This window comes from Pogoniulus pusillus, chromosome 29 (genome assembly GCF_015220805.1).
Source record: "Pogoniulus pusillus isolate bPogPus1 chromosome 29, bPogPus1.pri, whole genome shotgun sequence".
Taxonomy (NCBI): Eukaryota; Metazoa; Chordata; class Aves; order Piciformes; family Lybiidae; genus Pogoniulus; species Pogoniulus pusillus.
Window position 1 is genome coordinate 10,344,061 of NC_087292.1, and position 15,669 is coordinate 10,359,729.

At 40.8% G+C, this 15,669-nt stretch overlaps 1 long non-coding RNA gene across 2 annotated transcripts in view; it reads left to right on the plus strand.

The window, feature by feature from the left end:
• The first annotated feature begins 2,390 nt into the window (after window positions 1-2,390).
• Window positions 2,391-15,669, plus strand: part of LOC135188106 (uncharacterized) — a 211,518-nt gene continuing 198,239 nt past the window's right edge. For both annotated transcript variants that reach the window (XR_010307564.1, XR_010307565.1), the window contains exon 1: window positions 2,391-2,708. This is a non-coding gene — a long non-coding RNA (uncharacterized LOC135188106). The remainder of the gene's footprint in view (window positions 2,709-15,669) is intronic.

Below are 15,669 nucleotides of genomic sequence, written 5' to 3' on the forward strand. Positions count from 1 at the left end.
GATGAGCGGAAAGATGACATTACTTACCAGTTGGTTTGAGTCTCTGTGTCTCTGCAGATCGTATTTCTTTGTTGCCTTTTTTATCTGATTTCTGTTCTGTCAGAGAGATGATTCCCAAAATACCTTGGGGTACATTCCTCAGTCTGGATGTTCATTATCTGTAAATGCCTTGAGCCCCATATATTTGTTTTCTGCAGACCTCTGTCTGGAAACAATAAACTCTGCAGCCTGTTGTGGCTGTGCAGCTATCTGCAATCTGACTTATTTATTAATTTACTTGCTCTGAGATTTTGGTTTCATTGCTACCTGCTGCAGTTCAAAGAGTTCTTCTATTCCTTTTTAATAGTTTTCCCCCAAAAGCTGAAATTGTATTTTCCCAGATGCAGGTCACATTTCATGTCATTCACCTTTCTTCAACTCTTCCCCAGCCACCACAAACTGACCAAACCTTAAGCAAAAACAAATATCTTGATAGATATAAATTATTACAGCTTTGCAAAAGCTCATCTTGGTCTGCTCCTGATTTCTAACCTTGTTAAAAAGAATAGTGAATAATAGAGAAGGACTCACTTGAATTGACAAAATAGTAGGGAGGTAAGTGTCTCTTAGATATTTGGGTTTGCCCTTACAATTTATCTTTGCTGTAGGTTTAAAGTACTCTTCCCTGCATTTACCCAAACTCATCTACCATCACTGCTCAGCATTATGGAAGCCTGGACCCCAGGGCTGCTTTCTGGAGGTATAAACTATAGTCCTCCTCCTTTGTATTGTGACAGCAGATCAATCTTTGCAGAGATTTGTGATACTCATCCAAGTAGTTTACTACTCTGCCTCTGAGTTAAACCATTGCCCCGAACACAGGGACTGTGCAAAGTAACCTGGACACACTAGAGTGGGAAGCATGTGAGGAGCTTGGAGAGGTCCTGGGTGACATGCACAGCTGGGTGCCTCAAAAAGCTGCCGACCATGTCCCAGGGACTGTGGGCTAGCAGGAGAGATAAGGTGGAACCACAGCTGGGCAAGCATTGCAGGAAGCTCACCTTGGTGGTCAGCACCTGAAGGATGTGTACTTACTGAGGTTGACAGGTGAAGGAAAAGCTAAAGATCTGCTCAGTGAGGGCAGTTTGAGGGGAGTGACAGTTTCTTGTGACCTTCCAGAGGAAGGAGAAAGATGAGAGGCTAATTGATTTTTAGAAGTTTTAGGGGTTTTAATATTGTTTATTAATTTTGATATCCAGGAATCTCACCACCCCACCCACTAGTTTTAATAATGAATGGTTCTTTGCATGGTCATGGAAATGTTATACAGAAGAATAACTAGGTCTAGACCAAATAACTAGCCATAATACAACACTGAATTCAATTGAACTGGAAGAGAAGGTTCTTGCAGGCAATTATACTACTTGCCCATTAGATGGACTGAATTAGCTCCTTTCTGTTTATGGCAGAAGGCAATTGGTGAATTACAAGAGGTCTTCCAAGAGATATAGCTGATAGGCATACTTTGTGGTAATGACTAAACAGTGATGAGAAAGAAGGTGCCCTCAAAAGAGAGGCTGTGGACAGGTACCTTAGCACTTGAACTGCTGCTGTGAAACAAATGTCTTCCTAGCGCTGAGTCCTCAGTGACTGTTGCAGATAACAACCACTCAAAGATGCCACCAACATTGGGTACAGGCATGGCAGCTTAAAGAGTCTATGCATGCTCTACACTTCATTTGAGCATTCAGGAAGGCTTTTGGTAAACATTGCTGATTCTTTCTTTTTGCAAAGCTAACTAAATAAAATTAAGCCTCTTCATCAAGTTCTAACCATCTCCCAGAAATATTTTGTGTTCCTGCAGGCTGTTTAAGTACACACAGTAACAGATAATTTTCAAGTACTTGATAAGTCTCGTTGTTACATGTTGAATAATACAGAGCAGCATAACAACAGAGTTTTTTTCAGAGCTGAAGAGTGAATGTTGTTTGGAATACTTTTGCCCTTTTGAGGCACCTGATTGCCTGCTTAATGGGTCTCAACAGGAATTCTCAGCAGTTATGGCATCTCCCAAATTACAGTTAAAACTACAGAAGCCATGCAATAAAGTAGTTTCACAGGTGTGGATGCTTGGATCAATAGTCTTGAAGTGATCAGGTGGAAGAGACACAATGCATGCCAATTTAACTACAACAAGAACCACCTGCAAGCTTCAAATGAAGTAAACTTGGTTTTTTTTCCTTTCTGGAGACTTAGAAATTTATTAAAAAATAAGTTTGAGATCTTTTTGTCCTTCAAGGTCTCAATCAGGTTCAGGAATGTGACAACAGTATGAGAAAAAAAAAAACAAGCTGTGAGAGTTTTCAGGCAAATTTTAGGGACCTAAGTGCTATTAGCCAGCAGAAGGTAAATTGCAGCTTCAAAGTGCACCTGTGGAGCAATCAGAGTGATTTGGCCAGGGCTGGTGAGGGCTTGCAAAGTGTGAATAGAAAAGCTGAACAGAGCGTTTGGGGCCATGCAGCCTCTGGGTCTGCTGGGCATACACAAGTGTTGTCTGCCCGGAGGAGACCTGACTTGCTGTATCCTGAAGCTTTCAGAAAGGCTTTTGCTTGGCAGCCGTGGCACTCTGAAGGCAGAAGCTGAGAGATGGATGTGTCCTGCAGAGCTGACGTAGAGAGATGAGGAAACTCAAGGTCCTGTGACTCGGCCAGCTGAATACCTAGACCAGTGTAAGTGTTTGTGTGCTTTGGCCTGGATTCTGCATGTTTTTCCCACCCTGCTTTGATCAGTTCTTTTCAACAGAAATTAATTGAATGTAGCTTGTATCTGCGGTCAGAAGCATGCATCAGGTTGTAATGTTGGGTTGGGATCTGTGAAACCTCAGAATTAACATTTGCTGTGGTTGAGGGTTTTGATAAGGTATCTTGTGGAGCTAAAACTCGCATTCTGCCAATTTTCACAAAGCCTAGGAGCCAGCCTGGGATTTAGTGGCTCAAAATAGGTAAAAGTTAAATTCTCTGATATGAGTGAGAGTTCAGGCTGTAAGATGCATTAAACTGCAGAGTACTTTGACATCCCACTTGCTTTAAATTTTCTTCAAGCACTGCAATAGTTGAGGCTATTGTAGGGTTTTTACAGATTAGAAGGAGTTTTATATCTTTGCTTTGTACTCAAGAGAGCCCACAATTGCTTCTTTCACGATATAAGGCACCCATGTGGCCAAAATGGGGTTTACACAACCTAAGATTTGCTCTAGAGCAGCAAAATAACTTCCTGTAATGTGAAAACTGAGAAAGTGTAAAGTAGCAAAAAGTAACAGGTGACTGTTTCTGAGTGATGTACATTTATAAGATGTTGTTCCGTTTAGGATCTTTTGAGGTATGCAGTGGTAGTGGGAGGTGTTGTGATTAATTCTAAGTGCCTTTGAGAGATGGTTACAGAAAAAGGAAGGGTGAGGTGAAATGGGAAGGGTAGGAGTGAGAGAGAATGCCAGGACTAGAGGTAAACAACGTTGCACAGGTGCATGTTTGCAAGCCATAAATAAAGACACATTATACAGCTGTGGAAATGCAACCCAAAGGACTTTCCACCGTATGATTGAGCTCACTCTGCCTCTGGGATAACTTAGCACCAGGATCACAGATTCCCTACAGTAAAGACAGCAAAGGAAGGTCCTTCTGAAACCTGGCTTTAGCAGACTTCTATCAGAGAAGAGATAAACCACATTTTCTTAATGAGTTTTTAATGACTGAGTTGGAACAGATTCCCAAATGTGGGCTTTTTACTTTTCATGTAAGATACCTTCCCATAACTGGCTTCCCACTCAGACCTGCAGCATAGACTTCACATACACTTTCTGGTTTTGCTGATTCGCTAGCAGCAAACTAAAGTAAGTCAGCTTGATTAGTTGTGATTAGAGACAGTGAACAAAACAGTGGCCTGGAGTTTAGGTATTGCTATTAGGTATTGTATTGCTCTGTTTTGAAAGAGCTGAATGGCCACACCAAATGGGCATCAGAGATAGTAAATAATAATAACTAAAATTGGAGGTGTAAAAGAAGCAGCACAATAGATTTCCAGAGGTTTTACTAGTGTTGTTATTAACAAAGACATGACTACACAGAGCATCTCCACGCATCCGGACAGTGAATGTGTTTTAGGTACAGCAGGGAGAGAAGTAGCAGCAACACAAACAGCTGTTCAGAATTCTTATTGCTTAGGGCAGCTGGAAGGTAAATCTCTGTTGGAATCCTGGAAAAGAAAATGTGAATTTTAGATTGTATGGGAAATAATAAACCTCAGATTGGGGCAACTTGTGTCAGAGGAGGGAAAATCCAACTTCAGTGAAGTCAGTGATTTATTTGGTCCCTGTAAACTGAAGGAACAAATAAATACCCCATTTGTCACATATACATTTAAGTGTTGATGGCAAATGGCATTACATGGGAAAAGTGTTTGTGTAAGGATTCTGCTCTCCCAAAGCTATCATCAGATTAATGAAAATATTTGTATAGAACCCTCAAACTTCCTTACGAAGCCTGCATGTTGTTTATTAGTGCGGTCAGTTCATTATGGGAGGTGTATCACCTTAACCCTGCTTTAAAAAGTAGTTCTTGGGACTCTTAGCATGGGATTTGGCATGAGACTTGAAAATCATGCTTTTACATTCCCTGTGTGCTTTGAGGCATTTGAAAGAATATAGCAGAGTGTTTCTTCAAAGTAAAAATATTTACCATGGCAACTCCATTATGCAATCTGGCTGAGAAGTTTGATAACCACAGCAGTTAACAGAAAAGAAGCACGTAGGTGGGAATAAATGGAGGAGCTGCCTCATTTATGAAGTGTTTTTTAAGTAGAACTGGAGCCTGTGGAGTGGACATATGTTTCTCATTTAAATAAAGCCAGTTTGACTCTGACATTTATGAAAATGAGACTAATGAGCAGAGATCAAGCTGTGTTCTCACCCTCAGCAGGGTAGCACCAGATTGACCTGACCGTGCATAAGTGTGAGTGCAATCTAGTTCATTTATTGTCTAGTAACAGGCAGTTGTTACCTACTAATCTTTGTGTTAATTTTTCCACAACTGTGTTTTGTTGGCATAAATGCTTAAAGATGGCCTTTTCAAAATCTCACATGCTTATTTCTGACAGAACTGTTATGGTAGACAGGGAAACCTCCTTGCAAGCTGTACCTGTGAGAAGTGTTGTTGGCTGATTTGTCTGGTCCTCTCCCAGAAATTAGAAATGGAGAAAGAAAGGATTTTTATATTTCTCAGGCTGTTTGCTAGAATTTCCTATGTGTTTCTTGGAGTACTGAATTTTATTTAATTCTCCTGAAGAACCTTATCAAATAGGACAGAGCCAGGACTTCATGGCTGGTCATGTTCAGCATGGCTGGAAGGAGATGTTGCTGTAATACAGGATTTTAGTTTGGATAAATTAAGAAAATGAACCTAATGTGGAATCTATTAACAAAAAGGTAGTCAGAACTGTTAGAGATGTTCAGAGTGTGACACTAAGGAAGTGAGCAGGAGCTGATGGGAAATGAAGTGGTAGGAGACTAAATGATTTAGGTTCATTTATTACTGTTGTTGTCCCAGAAATGTTAAAAAGCTGAAACAGACTGAGCTATAATACTTGAGATGTCTTTCCACTTAATACCAGTGTCTGCTTTGAACACATCTGCTCTTTGGAACTTCTATGAAAGGTGCAAGAATTAACATTTAAGGTACCTCTGACAGGTATTGATCTAAGGCTCCATGGAGCAAGTCAAGGGTGCAAACTCAGGGGGACTTCCCAGCAAAAGAAGCTCTGTGTCTTATTTTCTGCCAGTCCTGGAAAACAACCACAGGGTAGACTTTTGACACCATTTAGCACAATGTGAGTGTTGTTTTCACTCTAGCCAATCTCTGTTTTAACCAAATTTAATCTGAAGATGTGTAGATGTCACCCATCAACATAACAGTTCTTGCTTATTATGTTTCTTCTTTCCCTGACCACAAGCCCTGTTCAAGCTTAATGACTGTGCAGTATGATTGCTCATTACAGATGCAGAACTGCATCTGGAGGGGAGTAGTTCTCCCAAGGGAACTCAAGCAATCAATAGAGTTGTGTTTCACCTGATGTCTGTCTCACAGAATAATTGAGGTTGTAAGGTACCTGTGGAGGTCATCTTGTCCAAGCCCCTGCTCAAGCAGAGCTGCCTAAAACCAGGGTCCCAGGACTGTGCCTAGGTGTTTTTTGACTATAAGAATGGAGAGTCCACAGCCAACTTAGCCTATTCCAGTGCTCAGTCACCTTCACCATAAGAAAGTATTTCCTGATGTTCAGATGGACACAAGCTGAGATATGGGCGGTTCCATTTCCTCCAGTCCTGTCACTGGTGACCACTGAAAAGAGCCTGGATCTCCCTTTTCACCTTCTCTTCAGGTACATATTAGCAAGATCCCACTGAATGTTAGATCTGGCTCTAAATTTGTGTAAAATAAAACCCGTCTGAGGTAGAATAGTAGGGCTAGTCTATAATGGCATGAACAGAGTTCAAACAGATTTTAGCATGAAGTTAGAGGTAGGTGAGCTATCAACTTGGTGATGAACAGGAATCTTAAGTGGCAGCAAATCTGCATCAGAGTAAGTCTTATTTTATGAAGAAAATGTTAAAGCTGCAGAGGTAACCAAAATGTATTTCTTTGCCAGGAACTGCTCTCCTGATGACACTGAAGTCTTGCACATCCTGCCCCTGTGGCCATCCTGGCCCTCGTGAGGTTGGAAGTTGCTTAATGAGGCAGCCAGTTGTATAGGTTTCAATATGCAAGCAAAATGTCTCTTTTAATTGTTTTCCTTCAGTGTTCTAGGTAAGAGGTTGGCAGACCAAAAGGAAAGTGGTACATCTAACTAGAAACTAGTGCAGTGGCTTTCTGCATACAGCCATTGTCTCACACTTAATCAGAATTGTGCTTATCTACTCTTCCATGAGTTTCTGTACTCATTCTGGTTTGATTTCTTATGCTAACTATCACACTAGGCAGTTACACACTCAAGAGGTGCACAAGTCCTGACTACTTTGAAGAGGGATTGATAATGAAGCCCTGAAGTGAATAAAATACCTTGTCTTTTATCCTATCTGATACCATGTCAGGGATCATTTGGACTTTGAAAACAGTCATCATTCTCTAATGGTGACTTGTAAAAGTTTCAATTTGTGTTGCAGCATGCTGCCATGCCTTGGTGTTACACAGACAGTAGAGAATTAAGGGTACAATTAAGCTGCCCTGGCTTGAATTGCCAACTGACTTAAAAGCTTGAAGGTAAAAAGAAAATCTCTCTCTCATATATCTTTGCTAATATATGGCTGTGAGATAAAAAAATAACGAAGAAATAACTTCATTGCAAGGGTCAAGACTGATGCTAAGTGACCAGCAACAAGTTCAAGGCAGCTGCATGTTTCTATAGCTACAACATTTTCCTCTATATTCTATTTAGAACCCAAATAGAGCACCTGAATAACTTTCAGTAAGTCTTATATCTTCTAAGTGCAGACACTTTATTTGAATTATATTTTATTCTTAATAGGAGGAATGAAAAGAATGTATTTTTTGGACAGGGTTTAGAAATAAATACTGAAAATGAATAGAAATATTTTTGTGAAAAGCAGTATTAGAGATGGATTATTGCACAAGATTAGGAGAAGTAAGATAGAGATTTGCTTTTAGAACACTTTCATTCTCTAAATGTGGTATGCTGAGGTCAGTGCAAGCTCCTGATTCAGGGGATTACTGAACAAAACACACAATTATCTCTGGGTATGTAACAGAAGTAAGCAAAGCTTTTAGCATCACTGGAGATACCAGCTAACTTAGAGTATTTCATGGTATACAGCGGAATAGCTGATAGACTATAATAACTCATAGAACAGATGACAAGGAGCCAATTTCTTTACTATACTCATAGAACCATAGAATGGTTTGGGTTGGAAGGAACCTCCAAAGGTCACCTAGTCCAATCCCCCTGCAGTGAGCAGGGACATCTTCTGCTAGATAAGGTTGCTCAGAGCCTTGTTGAGCCTGCCCTTGAATATCTCCAGGAATGAGGCAATCTGTTCAGGTGTTCCACCACTTTCATGGTAAAGAATTTGCCTTATTGACTTGCTCCCTAAGGATCTGGAAGTTTGCCTTCCTGAAATTTAGAGTCCTGACTCTGCTTCTTTTCCTGTCCCATGTCCTTTAGGTCTGCAAACTCCACTAGTGCATGACCTCCGCAGCCCAGACTGCCCTGAGTTTTAACATCAGTGAAGAACTCACCAGCATTTGTGACCATCAGGTCTAGTATTGCATTCCCTCAGATAGGGCTGTCTATAATTTGGCTCAAGAAGTTAGCGTCGAGGCACTGCAGGAGTCTTCTTGATTGCCTACAGTTTGCTGTGCTGTTTTTCCAGCAGATGTCAGGGTAGCTGAAATTCCCTAGGAGGAGGAGAGACTGCAAGTGTGAAGCCTCCCGTACTTGATGTAGGAAGCATTATAGCATTAAAACGAAGTGAAGTTTCTGGCTTTTGGTTCATGTTACACCTGAAATATCAAGCAGCAGGATAACCTTAAACTGTGGATTAAATCCATCTCTTACCTGTGAGGCACCTAAGTTAAGTGAACTGTCAGATAGCTTTTTTGAAAGCCTGACTCATTCCTCGAACTTCTGGCTGGCATTCCTGATTGCTGGATGTTTAGCAAAGAATAGCCCTCCCTTCATCATAAGGATGCTTTCAACTTTCTTACAGTGAATATGAGCAGTTATGTGTTATTCCCACTGCAAAGATACTCTCTGTGTCCAAAGCCTGCTTGAAATTCACAGCCATTCTTGTCTATGATTGTCCTCTTGTGCTTATAGCAGATACCCACTTCACACTCCAAATTAAAATCCTTCAGTGGCTTTTACCACTATACTAACTTCTTGTATCAGAAAAGCCCAATAGGTTATCTTTTCATTTATGAAACAGTAACAGCTGAAGTTGTCTTGCTTAAGTCTTCCTAATGAGATTTCTTACTGTTCTTCTTCAAAATGCTGGGGGCAAAAAAGATCATTTAATGCAATGTTTTATGACACACAGTCTCAGGGGAATAACTATCATGGCTAGGTGACACATGGGCTTTATTGAATAGCACAACTGGCATATCAGATACAGTTTCCAGTCATCTCTGTTTTTGTATTTGCGGCAAGGGTCTACTCTGGGTTGAGCAATGGAAGGTATTTACATGAAAATATTTATCTAGTCCTCAATGACTTTTGGTTTTAACCAAAGATAGGAGGGGGTTACAGTATTTTTCTATGTGTTCTAGGAAAAGGCAAAGGGAAATCTGGAGTTATCAGGCACCACTCTTTGTCTAGGAGAATATTAAAGCTCTGATATTCTGTAGGTGGGTAAAGCAGGGAAGAAGCTATTTCCTCTAAAGGTGAATATGGGAATAAATGGGGTACTGGTAGAGCGTAGCTGAACATGAGCTAGCAGTGTGCCCAGATGGCCAGGAGAGCCAATGGCATCCTGGCCTGCATCAGGAACAGTGTGGCCAGTAGGACAAGGGAGGTTATTCTTCCCCTGTACTCAGCACTGCTCAGGCCGCACCTTGAGTGCTGTGTTCAGTTCTGGGCTCCTCAATTCAAGAGAGATGCTGAGGTACTGGAACATGTCCACTGAAGGGCAATGAAGCTGATGAGGGCCCGAAGCACAGCCCTGTGAGGAGAGAGGCTGAGGGAGCTGGGGGTGTGCAGCCTGGAGAAGAGGAGTCTCAGGGGTGACCTCATTGCTGTCTACAACTACCTGAAGGGAGGCTGTAGCCAGGTGGGGCTGGTCTCTTTTGCCAGGCAACCAGCAACAGAACCAGGGGACACAGCCTCAAGTTGTGCCAGGGGAGGTCTAGGCTTGATATTAGAAGGAAGTTCTTCCCAGAGAGAGTGATTGGCATTGGATTACTATCTGTGAAATGGTTGAAAGGAAAAGCTCCCTTTGTTTCATTGAAAAACTAAGAAGCATTTGAATTTTTAGCAAAGAAAGGTAAAACCCAACAAAACCACAAATCAATTCCCCAAAGGACATCTGTTTATATTTTCTTTAATGTGGAAGGATGAAAAAAAAAATAGTGTGTTTTTCTTTTTTGCTTGGTTGGTTTTTGCCTTTTTTTTTTTTAACGAATGCCTTTTGAAAATGATGATAGCATATCTGGGGAAACACAGGTCCTAACTCGTGCAGATCATTCTTTTTAACTTGTAGCTTAACCAAATTCAAAGAGCATTGTGGTGGCAAATCGACACTTCCAGTTGCCACTTCACAAAGGCATTTTACAAATGGGTTTATTCTGCATGAATATCTTGGAAGTTTATGAGATAAAATATTGATGCTTTGGCAAATTCTGGCTATTCTAACAGTCTGTGTACTAGTAGCACTCACTAGGACCTATTAATACATTTGATTTCAATGATTACACAAGGTGTATAAAATTCTACATGCATATAGCACTTAGAGGAATGTGAAGATCAGTTTCTTCTGTTTGTGACTCATCACACATGCTCTTGTAAGACCCCACCTGGAGTACTGTGTGCAGTTCTGGAGCCCCCAATACGAGGACGTTGAACTGTTGGAGTGAGTTCAGAGGAGGGCCACGAAGATGCTCAGAGGGCTGAAGCAGCTCTGCTATGAGGACAGGCTACAAGAGTTAGGGCTCTTCAGCCTGGAGAAGAGAAGGCTTCAAGGAGACCTTATAGTGGCCTTCCAGTCTCTGAAGGGGGCCTATAGGAAGGCTGTGGAGGAACTAGTTACAAGGTCTTGTAATGACAGGGCAAGGACTAATGGATTTAAACTGGCAGAGGGGAGATGTAAACTAGATGTTAGGAAAGGGTTCTTTACAATGAGAGTGGTGAGACACTGGCACAGGTTGTCCAGAGAGCAGGTGGATGCTTCCTCCCTGTAGGTGTTCAAGGCCAGGTTGAATGAGGCATTGAATGACCTGTTCTAGTAGGACATGTCCTTGCCTATGGTGAAGAGTTGGAACTGGATGATCTTTGAGGTCCCTTCCAACCTAAGCCATTGTGTGATTCTAAGATGCTCTTGCCCTTTTTGTGGCTGTAATGCAATAAGACCAGACCATCCAGTTGAATAAAACAGCCAAGATCTTTACTTCTAAGGTCAAATATTTTCTAATTGTGAATGTTTGGTAAATAGCTTATTGGAATGCAAAGTATTTGGTAACTATTAATAGGGAAATTAAACTTGTGCCATGCTATGCTTTCCTGGCTTCAGTGTTTGAAGAAGTACCGGAAGAATTCTTGTGGCTCTATTAATGGGCAGGCTGTAGAAGTGAGGATAAAGGAAAAAGTCAGCTGGCTTACCCACAGGTGAAATATCCTTCATAGCAAGTCTCTAGCTATTACTCTTGTTGCCTCTGTGTGACCTCAATAGTTATTTATCATTCCTCACAGTTGAAATTCTACTTTCTCCATTAACTTCTCTCACTTCAGCTGTCACATTTGAATTTATCCCTTCCTAGAAAAAATATTTATTTTCCTTTCCTGTGAAGTGGGAATGCAATGATTAGCCATACAATCAGGAGATGTTGATCTTCAGAGAAATTCTATACTTTATGACATGAATAGGAATTATACACCCTTAAACTGTATTAGTCACACTCCTTAGCCAGACAGTGCGCAGAGAGACAGGATAATTCAGCAGCCTAATCTGAAGCCAGAGGAAAGGCTTGTGCTAATTTCAGCATGCTTTGAATCAGGCCAGAAGTCTGAAGTAATTATATCTTCAGGATTACAGCATTGAAAGAGTAAAGAAAGGCTCCTTATCTTCAAGCTCTTCCACTCTGAAAATACTTTGCAGTGGAACTACTTAAGGCAGGCAAACTAACAATTTGTTTTACCTTTTGGGAAGTAGACTGAAATAATAGATCTGCTTCATTCCTATTTTATGACTGAATGCCATCATTATTGAAGACAAGATTTTCTTCCCTGGGCTCCCAAAGGACACCACATTATTTTGGTTTTATTATATTTATCAATGTGCCTAACTTTATAGATACTGTTATTCTTTCACTGAAATAAAAAAGCCACTCAGGTGTGTTTGGCTAAAAATTCATCCTAGTGAAATGTAAATTATTCCAGAGGGTCCATCTACATAAGTACACATTAATCTGCTTCTTAAATATGTAGTAGAGTCTTTCCCCTGAGGAGACTATGGAGCTGAGAAAATATGTAACAGTAATTAATTACCAGCCAAGAATAGATTAATATTGCATGATAGGAATAATGAGACAAAATGCATATAACTAAGTGGTGTCTGTAGGATAATGTGAACAGGGAAGAAACATCAGACAGTGACAGTGTTATATTTAATATCCCATCAAAAGGAAAGGGCAGTTTTTTATTTGAATGACATTTTCTGTATAGCACAGCTATTTATTTTCACAGCTCATATTCTAGACAAATGAAAACATTTTATTTCCTGTGGCCCAAGAGAGCTGGCTTTATTGTTGCTGCAAAACAGGAAAAAAAAGTGTCATTTCTTCCTTTGGGGATTGCTGTTGGGCATACTGCTGAGGTCTGTTCCTTGATATTAAACATCGTTGCCTTGTCTGTGTTTGTGTGTAAACTCAAGATCAGAATGTGTTCCTGAAAATATCTACCATGCACTGTACTTTGCCTCTTGTCATTTAAAGGTTTTGCCCAAAGTGTCACTGCACCTCACCCATTCTCTCAGCTGATGCTTGTTTTAAGTGATGCAGTAGCAAAGGTCTCTGGAAGACATATAAATGGAATATCTTTAGGTTTAACTCAAATACAAAACTCCATTAACAATTTCAAATATGAATTATGTGCTATGCACTAAGCTGAACAAGAAAACCAGCAAACTGCTCTGATTTACAGTGCGGTGTAAGAGCCACTGCCACACTTGGTGCTATTTTATCCCTTAGCGATATAAAGATTTCCAATTTGTTTTTAATTTAGGATATTAGCAAAGGACTCAAGCTCTACCTGTTTAACATGGGAATATAAAGGGAAAAAAGCTGTCTGGGTCACTGAATCCAATTTCTTGTGCTTGGAGTCAAGCACATTCAGAGTATTTAGTCCAGAATATTACCCCAGATCAGAAGGCCTCCTGGCTTTTCTGGCTCCACGAGCCCTACGTTACAGTTTAGTGCTTCAGCAAACACAGAACACTGTTGCTCCTAACACAAAAAAGTGTGGTGTGCCTTAGGACAGCAACACATGTCGATATCCAGGGGCCCACAACTATTCCAGATATCTAACAAAACCCATGACACTTGCTGGATGAGACATTCCATGGTGCCAGAGGAATAGATGTGCTCAATGATCCTTGAGTGCAGTCTGTGTGAGTCTCCTCCTTGGCAAGGAGAGCACCATAAAGACACAGCTCATAGGCTTTCCTCTGAGGGCAGAGCTGAGGAAGCAATACTCTGTTCAAGCTGAGAATTTCCATGATCACCTTTACTTTCTCAGAACCAACAGATTCCTCCTACCTGGAGAAGGTGAAAGCTGACTTGGACTTGCCCCAAACCAGCCTTGTTCTTGTACCCATTCAGACCACTGTTTTTATTCCAAGTGTCCAGCCGTGAAATTCTTCCACAGGATATGCAAATTACAGCTCACTGAGTGCATCTGACTGCGTGTTTGCTCTCAATATTTACTTCTTGCTTTGTCCACAGGTTGAAAATAGTCCTGCTTTTTCCTTTTGAAATACACTTTTTTTCCTTCTTGTTCTATGTATTTCCACCCCCCTCGTCTGGAAGCCAGTTCAGAATTGTAGAACAAATTACTTCCATACAATTGAAGCTCTACTGCAGGCTTTTCTTCTGCTGCTTCCAAGTATACCATGCACACTTTTTAATAAGGGATAAAAAAAGCATAATTAAAATCAGCACATGGTGCTTCCACTTGGGTGAAAAAAATGTGGTTTAGAACTTAAGGATGGCTGCAAGAACAGCAAGTGAACAGCATAGCACAGTGCTTCAGGAGAGGTTTGTCAGCTCCTGCTTTAGAGCGGCTGGATAAAAAAGCAACCTTCAATTTCCACTGGGGTAAATTCAACATCTGTTCTCCTAGCTCACTTTTTAAAAACAAATTTAAGTGGAATAAAATAACAACTTCTGCCAGCATCTTTGAGATGAAGATATTTATATTCCTTGCTAGAGCAGAGCAGTGTAGTGTGAGGTTTGAAATACCCTGCTTTCTCCTTTTTGTGAGCAACTATGGAACTTTGCCAGCTGAAATAGTCTTAAAGCCTTCTCCTTTACAGAGAAATTGAAGCCTGGTTGGCTTTTTTCCCACTTCTCTAGATGCAAAGTATCAAAACCCAGCAAGTATAGCATCAGACAGTAGCTCCTAGGAAGTGTAAGCACTTCACTTCATCCTATGCAGCATTTCTCAGGAAGGTCATTTAGAGAAGAGATCTCACAGCACAATTTGCCTCCTGTTTTATGAATTGTCTGCACTTTTTTTAGCATATGGCTATGCATTTATCTGCTTCTGCTTATGTTACAAAAGCAAAGACTACCCAGTCACTTACCTGTGTCTTTTTGCATATGTTTGCTACAGTAGATATTTTTTTTTAACCCGTCACTTTTCTGTTCTAGGCATTAACAGCTTGGAAAACAGACGTCTGTGGTATTTGCTGTGTGTATGTAAGCTGGAATGAACATTAGTTTGATTATACAGGGCCCTATTTGTGCTCCTAAGTTACTCATTTATTATAAGGACAGGTTCTAGTGTGCACTAAACACACATTTGCATGATTGAATGTGTTATTGTGCTTCCAAATGCCTCTCTGTGTCTGCAGTTATTCATGACCACATGATCTAGTGGCTAGAGAAAGAGGCTGTGAGTCTGCAGACCATAATTCTTGTACTGGCTCCACCACTACTTCATCATATGGCATTGGGAAATTGCTTAGGGCGGTGGATAGTGGTGACACTAGTTAGGCAGCTACCTCATTGATACATGAAAGCAAATGCTAGCCATTTTTGCTCTTCTCTGTAGAAGAAATCTTCTGAATACTGGTTTGTGGTCTGCACCACAGTGCCTTAACAGTAGAGCAGGAACTCTGTGCACACCTTTCATGTTGTGCGACTTGGAGTGAGCTTTGCAAACAACAGTGTTCTGTGTCTGGAACACATTGGAGGAGCCATGGCAACTGCCACTCGTGTCCAATCCAATTGAAAGGAAGTGCTATCTCTTCAAAAGTTTGTAAGGTACAACCAGTACTATCTGTTTTAAAGTTTTCCTTATGGTGAGTGAAAGAAGACTGCACTAAGCTACAGCACAATCCCCTGAGGACACTAGCTGCTGTCTTGCTATTTTCCTTTGGGAAACAGAAAGGAATTAATATAATATAATCAATTTGGTCTTTCTCACACAAGAATGAGACACATCTGAGAAGCAGTGGCATCAATATAGAAATGCAATAATGATATATAGGGTGCTGCTTTGGTCAGGTTGTGAGGCTTGCCTGATGCAATTCACCATTGTTTTAACGTTTGGTGTTGGCTGCTGCCAGATGAAATGATAGGTTAGCTGAATCTGAGATGGGCTGTTCTTTTTGTGACCCTGTTCTCCAGTGGACATTTTCACACACAGCAAAGTGAAAAAGAACTCTTTTTTTCTTAACTTTGTAATTTCCTGCTCCTT